This window comes from Quercus robur, chromosome 2 (assembly GCF_932294415.1).
Source record: "Quercus robur chromosome 2, dhQueRobu3.1, whole genome shotgun sequence".
NCBI classification, from domain to species: Eukaryota; Viridiplantae; Streptophyta; class Magnoliopsida; order Fagales; family Fagaceae; genus Quercus; species Quercus robur.
In genome coordinates, this window is record NC_065535.1 from 56078774 (window position 1) to 56090959 (window position 12186).

Genomic DNA, 12186 nt, shown 5'->3' on the forward strand with positions numbered 1-12186 from the left:
CCCTATTCTATTCATGGATGCAATTGAATAAAGAGCTTCACAAGCATGACATCGAATTCTGTATTCTGGGTTAGAAAAAGCATTGAGCACTGGTGAGACAATAAGCTGGAAAGTAATATAGAAAAAAAAATAATATAAAAACAAATAGAATAAACAGGAAAGCAAATTAAGTGCAAAAAGGTTTCTGCATGGCATAAGAGCTTCTCACGTACGTGAAATGCATTCCTACTTATTCTACATGGCATAAGAGTTTCTCACATGAAACGCATTCATAATATATAATTTTAATAATCTTCAATTAGAGAAATTATTTTTAAAAAATTCATAAGGTTATTCTTGTAATCTTGCCATATCGAGTTCCATGGTGCAGATTACTTGTTTAGACTAGCTTGTCTAAGCTAGCTGCTTTCTTTGTAATTATTTCATTTGCTTGTTATATTATATTAGCATAAGGGTATTCATATAATTTTGCCATATCGCTATAATATAAATCTATGAGATTCACGTAGAAGTATTTTGACATTTGTAGTGTTTGCTCCAACATCTAGTCCATGCTCCTTATAACAAATTTAAATTAAGATTATAAAAAGAGGAAAAAAAAAAAGATACACTACAAAACACGCGCGTCTTAGGCCACGTTTATTTTTAGCTGCGTTTTCAAAAGTACGGCTATAGGCAAGCTATAGCCGCATTTTTGGAAAATGCGGCTATAGGCGAGCTATAGCTGCATTTTTAGAAAACGCGGCTTAAAGTATTGAACAAAAGCTGTGTTTTAAACATGCGGCTATAGAACATGTCTAAAGCCGCGTTTTTTAGTGTTATAGCTGCGTTTAAAAACGCGGCTATAGATGACAAATATAGCCACATTTAAAAAATGCGACTATATCTGACAGCGCGGCTAAAATATGTCTTTCACACAGAAACAAGTGACCTATAGTCATGTTTTTAAACGCGGCTATAGATGTCCCCTATAGCCACATTTAAAAAACGCGGCTATAGTTGTTACCTATAGTCGCGTTTGAAAAATGTGGCTACAATATGTCCTATAGCAGTGTTTATAAAAATGCGGCCATTGGTTTGGGCCTATAGTCGTGTTTATAAAAATGTGGCCATTGGTCCTAACCTATAGCCGTGTTTGCAAAAACGCAGCCATAGACCCTTCAGGCCTATAGTCACGGATTTTAGGCCACGGTTGTAAACGCGGCCTAAAAAAAGACAACTATAGGCCAAATCGTCCTATAGCCATGTTTTTATGAGCTAGTCGCGTTTTAAAAACGCGGCTATAGGACTTTTTTTGGTAGTGATAGCATTTTACTATAAAAAATTAATAATTGAGCATCAAGATAAATTCTCAATTAATTCAATAATTAGAAGGCAGTCCCATATAATCCACAATTATGGTAAAAGAACCCTAGTTGACAACAAATAATTTAAACATTTAACTATGCAAAAGCTATCAATATGACATGTTTAGTTCTTAACAAGATGAATCATGGCAATCCCATGTATCTAGTTTTGAGAGACATTGTGTACCTCTAGATAAGGTACATAAGCAGGGTCCAACACATTGTCATTCGTAGCCAGCCCGTCCACAACAGAAGCAGGGCTCGCTAGTCCCCCTTGATGCTTATACAAGAAACTAACTTTAATAGTTATAGATAAATAAATAAACAACCAATATGGATAATAATTTAATCTTTCATAACATATTGAATGTTCCTTGAAACAAAGATAAAAGATAAATTCATCACCTTTATATGGTTTTCCTCTATCGAGGCAACAAATTTTGTCACCAAGATGTTGATTATATTATACCTCTACTAACTTTCTCTTTGTCATGACGATTGTCAAAAATCTTTTTTTTGTTCCTTTTTCAAGATATTTTTAATTAGCAGAAATATTTCATGCATACAAAATCAACCAGTGTCCCAACGCAAGAACTTGTATATATAGGGAAATGTTTCTTATACACATCTACTTACGACATGCACATGTCATATATATATACATATTTAAAAAGCTAAAATTGTATGTGTACTATGTATGTAACATGTTGCTTATAAATCAATGCTAATATTTAAAAACATTTTCTTCTCTTTCCCTCAAAATCTCAGCAATCAAACAAAACACAAGAGATGTTGTCAATATGTACATACCAAACAGAGAGTACCTTTGCATACATACCTCTATACATACATAACAGTACGAACACACAATTACAAACACAAGAATATAATTACACACACATTCTTTTATATATATATATATATATATAGATGAGAGAGAGAGAGAGAGAGAGAGAGCACATGCATGTACTTCCATTCCATGCATGCTCTATATGGTGTCTGAGAAAATGGTAACAACGAAATGAAAAACAATATAAAACTAAAAGATGCACACTACCACACAACTGTTTGAGTGAGTGACAATGATACACATATATTCCATTCTTTTTTCTTTCTTATTATGTTTTTCTTTTTCTATTCTTTCAATATTTTCACGGTAACCAAATCGAGAGTACTAGTGAAAAAGGCAAAAGGATCAAAAAAGAGAAGAATAAGAAGGATTTGGGTTGTGAAAAAGATCAAAACCTTATCAGCGGCATATTGCCTCTTTTGGGAATTCAAACCCATATTAATGCCAAATCTCTTCTCTAGTACCCTTCTATCCTTTTGATGCTCCTTTGTAGCAACGGTTCTATAATGATTCTTTTGTGAAAAAAAAAAAAAAAAAAAAAAAAAAAAATTAAGAAATTTATTTATTTATTTTTAGAATACTCTAAGACTTTGTTTGCTTGTTAGAATGTGAGAGATACTTATTATGTAACTCATAGTCATTGCAAAACTCTAATAGATAAATTATATTAGTTATTTATAGGCATTTATTAATGAGTAATGGTATAAACATTTTTTTTAGAATACTAAGTATTTTTAACACATACTGGGAGAGCGGAAAAGATATATACACTTCTTATTACATACTCATTGTATATAAATTGTCACATAGGCTAAAATATTACTTTTAAAATATATTTTCGAAAGGAAGTGTGTATGGAGCGTGTAATAATAAGTGTGTAATACGATTTTCATTTATTATTTTGTGTGTGTGTGTGGAAGTGTCTGTTGCACACACTGTGTACAAACATACTACCCATTATAATTGAAAAATTACTTTTTTAGTTAAAATAGATAGTGTAAACAGTGTGTCCAACAAGTATTAGCCTATGTAACATTAGACATTTTTAAAATATAACATATCTTGTTTCACTTTTATCTTATGCCAATGAAATAACGAACATATCTTGTGAACCTAAGGTGAATACAACTTAAAAAAGGCCTAAAAGGGCTACCGAAAGATGATTTTTCTTCATCAACATTTATTAAATTTCTTTAACAAAAGATGATGTGGCCAAATTAAAAATTGATATGTCATGATTTTATTAGACTTATAAGGGACCAGGAGATCACCTTAAGTTTTTTAGAGACAAAAATGATCATTTTAAACTTCATGAACTAAAAATGGTCATGAGCTAAATTTAGGGACTCATTATATATTTTGGCCTACAGTTTAAAACTTGTAACAAATTAGATTTACCGTGTACTTTTGATTGTGTCAATTTAAACATTACATTTTAATTACCATAACAATCGAAACCCTCATTATGGATTCACTCAGTTTTGTGAGAGAAATCTAACAATGGTACACACAAAAAAGACATTGTTTTATTCAACCAATATAAATCATCATTTTAATCCTCACATTAGAGAGAAGCACATGAAGGATCGCTAGGGTATGCTAACAGTGGCTTAGAGGCTCCAGAAATTTTTTTAGGGGGGTTATTTAGAAATTTAAATTAAACAAAATTTAATAAAAAGAGAACACAAATATCTTGAGTTATTGACACAAAAAAAAAAAAATTGAAATTTTACAATTTTCTTCTACGAGTTTTCATATTTTGAAATTGTTACATAATAGTTCATTAATAGTTGTCATTATCTATTGTTTATGTAGTTGTGACCGTTTCATTTTGTTAAGTTTGTATAACATTTTTATTTTCATGCAGTTACCATTATTTATATGTTATTCTTTATGTATACATATATATATATATATATATATATATATATATATATATTAAACTAAATGGAAAACTCAATCTACTTGCATTATATTAATTACTAACCCATACAATGACATTCATCCTTACATAAATACCTTATATAAATAATACATTAAGTATCTACTTATCCGATCAAATGCTTGAACAATTACATTATAACCAAACAATATATATATATATATATATATATATATAACAAAATTAATATTAGAGAAACGCTCACTCTTACTCTTAGATTCTGAGATAAAGAGATCACATTGAGAAGATAGATGAGATGAGATTCATGAGAAAGAGAGAGAGAAAGAGAGGGAGTCTATGTTGTTATTTAGTTTTGGGATGGGCTTGTGTGTTGTGTAAGATTTAAACCATAATGTGCAAAAATATTTTTAGGGTAAATTAAATTAGTAAAAAAAAAATATATATATGTGTGTGTGTGTGTGTGTGTGTGTGTGTGTCTGTGTGTGTGTGTGTGTGTGTCTGTGTGTGTGTGTGTATTTCAAGTCAGGGATTTCAAATGAGGGTGGAGTTGCCCTTGGCTAATAGGGGACTATTTGATGCTTAAGTTAATAAAGGATTTTTTTTTCTTTTTTTTTTTTTGGAGAATGTTTGCTAGGGATTTTTTTAGGTGGAGATTGTTTATACTTTATACCTTTCTCAATGGTTTTCCTTCCTTTTGTGTGCAGTGAGGGAGTAGATCACTTTGTTGTTGTTTAAGGTTGGGTTTGAAATTAGAATTGTAATGCATCTTGCCCATCATAGAAAAAAACACATGACTGTAGGATAGGCTTCAAAGATCTTATTGTCAGTTGGCTGGGTTTTGAATACATTTCATACAACGGGCTAGTGGGCTCTTGTAGTTTTATTGCCAAGGTGAGCTTAAGTTATGTTTGTTAACAGCTTTTGTTTTTTATTTACAAAAACTTGTTTTGGGGAATATTAAAAAAAAAAAATTTCTTATATTTTTGAAATTAAAAACATGTTTGGTTAGATGAAATTAAAAAGATCGTTTTTTGAAGAAAAAAATAAAAAATACTAAAATATGTTGTTTACTAGGATTTGAATTCTAATGCTAACTTATTAAATGAGACCGATTCATTAAATTAAATGCGTGTTTTTATTGACTTTTGGTTAGCTGAAAACATGCAAAAGGCTGTTTTCAGTTTTCTTCACAAATTAAGTTTTGAGAACAATTTTTGTTTTCTGTCCATTTTGGGTTGTCAAACAAATTTTTTAGCCTCAAAAATAGAAAATTGTTTTTGGAAACATAAAATAAGGAGAAAAAGCAGTTACCAAACATACTCTTAGTTGCGTCAAGATCTTTACACTTTGACAAAGCTGCTAGTCTAGATTAATGGCCAAGCTTCCATGTCATCATTATTTGCTAAGATGTCATTTCAACACTTAACTCATCGTAAACCATTATTGTTCTTTTTCTATGAGAGTTCAACGTAAACAATATAACACTACGATTCTCTTCATAAATTAAAATAAAAAATTAGTACTTTTTATAATTTTTTTGGCTATAAATGCTCTTACTATACTACAAAGAAGAGGGTATAGCCACGTTTATAAAATGCGGCTATAGACCCTAAAAACGTAGCTACTATTGGCCTGAACTTGAACCCTTCCACCCCCCCCTTCCCTAACCATTTGTGAAAAATTTAAATTCAACTTAAAGAATTTAGAAAATGAATTTGATTCAGAAGAAAACTACAGAAATATACACAGTAAAGATTAGGAAAAAAAATCACTAAATGGAAACAATTTGTTAGGTTCTAAATGTTTAGAACAATTGGCAAATCGTGAACACAAACTTGTCTAGATATAGATCTTAGAGTTTATAGGTATTATTAGACAATGCTCAAGGTGATTCAAGTCAAGATTCAAGAACATACAAGTTGCCGGAAGAAGATTTTAGAATTTGCCTGGTTCGATCGATCAAAGAACAGGCTCGACCGATCGAAAGTTGTATCTGCAAAATTTTAATTAAGCCCAAACAGCAATTCAAGCCCATTAAGGATTAGGGTTTCTGATCTACTTTTCCCAGTATATAAAGGAAACTCTAAGCACGTTTTTATAAGGCTTTTTAGAGAGAGAAGAGTGTGCCTCTTTTGTATTTAGGGTTTTGTTCCTAAAAAGCTCTCTCATATTTTCTACCGGTGTTATTACTTGAAGAATCTCAAGATCCGGTGTTATAGAAGTTACTGCCTTCTCTAGTCATCAAAGGTGCTGATGATCTAAACCTTCAAGGGTGGTCTTTGAGTCACAAACAGGAGAGTTTGTGTTGCTAAATCTTTGAGTGGGATCTCAAAGTCACAAACGTGGGTGTTTGTGTTTTGCAAAGGCCAAAGAAAGAAGTAATCTATGGACTTGGAGTTATCATGGGGTCGTGGTAGTAAATTTCCTACTCAAGGTAGTAATAGGATGTTAGTGGTCTAAGTCGCTATTGTGTAAACTTCAATTCTTTCATAGTGGATTTGCTTTTTACCTTGAGGATAGCTAGGTTAAATCTTCTCTAGGTTTTTTTACCGGTTTGGTTTTTCTGGGTTATCATATCGTGTGTTCTTTATATTTTCCACTGCTTTACATGATATGATTGTTATTGTTTTGACCTAGATCTGAATAATGAACCTAAGTATTCACTTGGTTAATTAATTAGGTTAAACAATCTAGTTTTACAAGGGTCTAAAAACGTACACAATTCATGAGTGAAATTTGTGAACAAATGAAATTATTTGATTATGTAGAAAATTCCTACAATATATATATATATATATATATATATATATATACAATTCATGAGTGAAATTTGTGAAAAAATGAAATTATTTGATTATGTAGAAAATTCCTACAATATATATATATATATATATATTGTAAATTCCTACAATATATATATATTGGAAATGACATATTAGAGTCTAAGCAAAATAGAAATTGCAATTTTACTACTATATAACTCACAAGATTTAAATTCCAACCAATCTTGCTAGATTTTCACATAATAAAAAAAAAAATTTACAAAATCATATATGAGACAAAAATAGAGGAGAGGTTACCTTGTTTTCAAAATCCAGGGCTTTGGGTTCAACTTTTACACATTTAATTTGGAGAGTTTCTATAAAATAAGGTTTCAAAGAAAACCTTTGAGCCTCCCAACAATGATTCACCAAAGGAAGAAAAATCTCCACATCAAAGACCCTAGTAGATACTCCTATTAAAAATAAGAGAGCCTTTAGTAGATATAATATTCATTAGATGTAAAGACTGGTGGTTGAGTTCATCTTCTATATATGCTTTCCTAACATATATCATTTAGATTATCTCTATGTTAAAATCAGATTTATCTCTTTTAGTAAAATTTTATCATCAAATCATATTATATTATATTATCTATATATATAAAACTGAAGCTTTTGAAACTCCCACAATTTTCCATGTCAGCATTTATTTTTTATTTTTTTAATTTGATTTATATGTTTTGATTTTTTATCCAAACCATTTACTCATGTCAGCATTATTAATTTAAAAATAAAAACTAAATCTCATTATTTCCCCCACCAAATACGCATTACAAAACCGGTACTTCTTCAAAACCTAAACATAAAAGATAAAACCGATACTTATTCAAAATCTCTCCTCTTCTAACATGCACATCACCTTCCCCTAAACCTAAAACTCACCCTTTCCTTCCCCAAAATCAAAACCCAAAACTCAGATTCTCCTACTACCCCTACCGTCACCACGGATTGCCGCCACCACGGATCGTTGCCACTGCATCTTTTGGTTTTCCTGTATTATGCAACTCATTCTCTACCTGTTATTGTTTTTAATTGAAAATCAAACTCCATACCCAATGCCTAGGTACACTTGCTTTCCTCTTTCTCTTTTCTCTGAATTTAAGTTTGTCAATTGAAATCAAATAGAGGAAAGGCAACCTACTTAATGATGAAAACAGGGGAAATATTTCTCTCTTTTTTTTTCTTTTTTCTTTTTTTAATTTGGAAATATGATTTAGGTTTTGGTATTGTGGTCTGATTGGTTTTGATTTAGGAAGAACAGATGCTTGACATTGATTTGTAAAGCCTTTGCTTTTTTTTAGTTAGGGTTATTTTAGGTAGGTTACCGATGGTTGTTTTTCTTTGATTTTTTAAATTCCTCTGTTTAAATTATTTAACAAATTTACCATATTTGGCTCATATATTTGTTTCATGTTGACCCATAAAGTTTATTTTGATGTTGAGATTGGTGGAAAGCCCATTGGTAATGCTCTATTCCATTACATTTCTTTTTTGTAAAAGAAAGAGACTTGCTTTGTTGGAAAAAAAAATGGGTATTTTACTTTGATATTGTAGAATTATTGAGTAATGGGTATCAAAAGTTGTGAAATTTAAGGATATAGTGGTGTTAGAGGAACTGTGATCATGGTTAATATGATACTCTTTAAATCTTTATCATTTGTCATCTTTCAGGTCGAATTTTGATAGGTCTTTTTGGGAAGACAGTTCCGAAAACCATAGGTATGATTGTGTATTATCTGTTTTGAAAACACTGGATTAGATGATAGACACAATACATCATCTTTTCAAACTTAATACATTATATGACTATTGACTTTTGCACCCTTCATTTTGGATTGCAAATGCCTAAAAGAGGTATTGTATCATGTTTGAAATTTCACCTCAGTATCAGAGGATGTAGCTAACTAGTGCCTATAATCTCTCTCTGATTTGTTTCATTTGTTTCTCTTTTATTTTCTCAGGCCTCAAACTCAGACCCTATCCTCTCTCTCTCATCTCAGCCAAATCCATCACCATTCTCAATTTGCTTCTGTCGCTAATGTTGCATAAGGTAATGTTTTGTATTCAATTCTTTATTATATAATATTTTCTCAAATTTAGTCAGTGTTTTGAAACTTAGACCAAATCTTTTCTTAGTGCTATTTGATTACAATTTAGATGTCATGGAGTCAAACTTAATTTGTGTTGATAAAATTGTTGATCGGTCGATTACAATTATGCTTGATGCTCTATTCATTCTCTAACATAACAAAAGCTGTAAACTATACTTATCTAAGTTGCATCAATGAATTTATGGTTGCAGGAATGATTAATTTTAGTGTCTGTGGTTTAGTTGTTGCTTTAGTTAAATGTATATCCCACAATGCTTAATAAGTTAGACAATGCTTTGGCCAATCATGCCAAGGAGTTAAGGAACCTATACACTTGGAATATTTTATGGTTTCTAGACCTTTCCCTTCCCTTTAAAAGACCCAGTTCTTGCTTTAACTCTCTGTTTGTAGTCTTTGTCATTCCAACCATAACATCATGAACTACAATGTCTCAAGTCTAGCCTTTGTTTAGTATGAACATGTGACTATGACTGTTTTTTTTTTTTTTTTTTTTAATTTTTTTATTGTTTATTTCTCTATAGTTTTGATTATAAATACATTTCCTCTATAGTTTTGCAGGGTTGCTCTATCACTATATTCTCCCCCAAGGTTTTTTCCCTTTTAACTCACACCCTTTTAATTTTCATTATTAAATACCAATCTTTTTCATATCATCTGCATCTTTATTTATTTATTTAGGGTTGTTTTTTAGTTTGGAAGACCACACAGATTTTGACTTTTTTTTTTTTTTTTTTTGGGGATTGTTTTTTTGTTTGGAAGACTGCACAAATTTTAACAACACTACCAAGCCACAAAGCCATTGTGAACTGCACTCAGGCATGCCTTTAGTTTTGGTTTGGCATAAACTTGAAACAAATGCCATAAATATCTAGATTTTTGGCTTTTGTATTCTTAATGTTTGAATAAAACCATATAGTACAGTTTAAACATGTTTCACATAAGCTTTTGAGGTGTCAGGTAATGTTGTATTTATATATGGCAAAAGATAGTACCATTTTCCACCTTGGCACAATTCGTACTGGTATTTTAGTTATAACTTGGATATATTGAAGTTTTTTTGTGTGTGAATAATCTATTTTTTTTTTTTCTGAATTTCATGATGAAAACCAATGGAATACTTATTTTCATGAAGATTATAGAAATGTTGAACTTTTTTAATAATTCAATAGTTGGGGTGGGGTTATTATGAAATTTATTGACATTAAGAGTGTTTGGTTTTACATTGTAAATCTTTGATGAATTGGTATAATTTGGTGTTATACTTGATACTAATTTGAAGAAGTTGAGAAAAGAGAAGAGCCTAAGAAAGGGAGGAAATACATTCTTGAAAAGCATTGGATAAAGCTTGAAGATGTAAGCATAATTGTATATTTATTCTATTTACTGGTTCTTTTGTAATACTTATTAAACCAAATGTAAGAACACATTATGATTATTCTAATATATTACTTCATAATATTTGTAGTTATCTCATTTTTAATATTACTTCATAATATTACATGTTTCATCTTATATTAGTGCCAATTTAGCTTTCAATAATTGAAATTTGAGAAATGTTTAAACCTGAACATGTTAACATTTGATTTAAAACAATCCCATGCATCGCACGGGTTAGCGACTAGTATATAATAAAAGTTGGGCTTAGACGTCGTGGTTACGCCACGTGTCTTCACCAAATTGTAGAAATTTTATTCAATTTTTAGATTTTTAAAGAACTAAAAAGGAATAGTATACTACTAGGACTCTAATTCATTCTTATCATTAAATAAAATTAGATTAACATTATTTTTTTATTTGTTAGGATATATTTCTTAAATTAAGGGATAATATTTAACATACAAAAATTTAATTTAGATAATATTTATCATCGAAATTTTCAAAATTTTAATTCTACTCTAATTAAAAGTTTATTTTAAAAAATTTCTAAATTTAAATCTCATCCCACGTTTTTGTTGTTTCTATTTTTCTCAAGTTGCAACTAAAATTTTTATTAATTATTATTATTAAATTAATATTATTTTATCAAAATATCAAGTTACAAAACTTGATTATTAAGGATAAGCAAAATCCAAATTCTTCAAGAGGTGATTAATATAAATCTATTCCAAGAAATAGTATATATCTCCATTAATTTGATAATCTTTATCTATGCCAAAAAACAGTATATATCAAAATTAATTTGATAATTTCTATGTTGATGACATTTTAAACAAAAAAAAAAAAAATCTATTAGAATAAGAAGTCTGAGAAACAGCCTTCAAAGGAACACAAGAGGTTCGACTTGAAAAAGTTTTCATACGAGGAAAGGAAGGCCAAATTGATTGAGAGATTGAATGTTTTTAATTCCGTAGCCGATGATGATGAGAATGATGAGTGAAAGTAGTGTTGGATTTAGTACTTAATATTTGTTGATTATCTGTGATACATTTTGTTTTTTTGTCAGCGTAACTAAGAACTTAGCCGTGTTTTTCTTTTTGTTAAATTTGTCATTTTTGTAGGTTGTCTTTCATCATCTAGATGTTTAACTAGATATGAATTTTTGCATCATTTATATATATATATATATATATATATATATATATATATATATATCAACCACGTTCTCTTTCTCTCTTTTTATTTATTTTTATTAACATTACATTGATTCTTCATCTCAAAGATGAGGCTTCCATTACTACTATGGACAAGTACGTATCTCATGCAAGCATATATGAACTTAAATCGCCTTTCAATATTTTGAATGCTTTATTATTTTGCTAGATGTGATTAGGCTCAAAAGTATATGCTTCATTATTTTTATAGATCATTTAAATGCACTAAAACTAAGTTAATAGGATTTATTTTATATAATTTATCAAACAAAATGAAATAAATTCAAGTATGATTTATTCATGTTGTTCCCTTTTTACTTTTTATTTTTATTTTGAATATCAGCATTTATTTATGTAAAGTGTGCATAGAATTATGTATCTGTTTGCAACATTAATTAATATTTTTTTGCTAATTATTAGTATAATTTTCTATTCCCAACAAATTCTTCATTAATCTTTTTATATTTTTGGTTTTAAATTGCAAAATTTTGGACCATCATTATAAAATAGGGTTTTTTTTTCCTTGCGATTATGGAACTTATTTGACTAAAGTAGTAAAATCA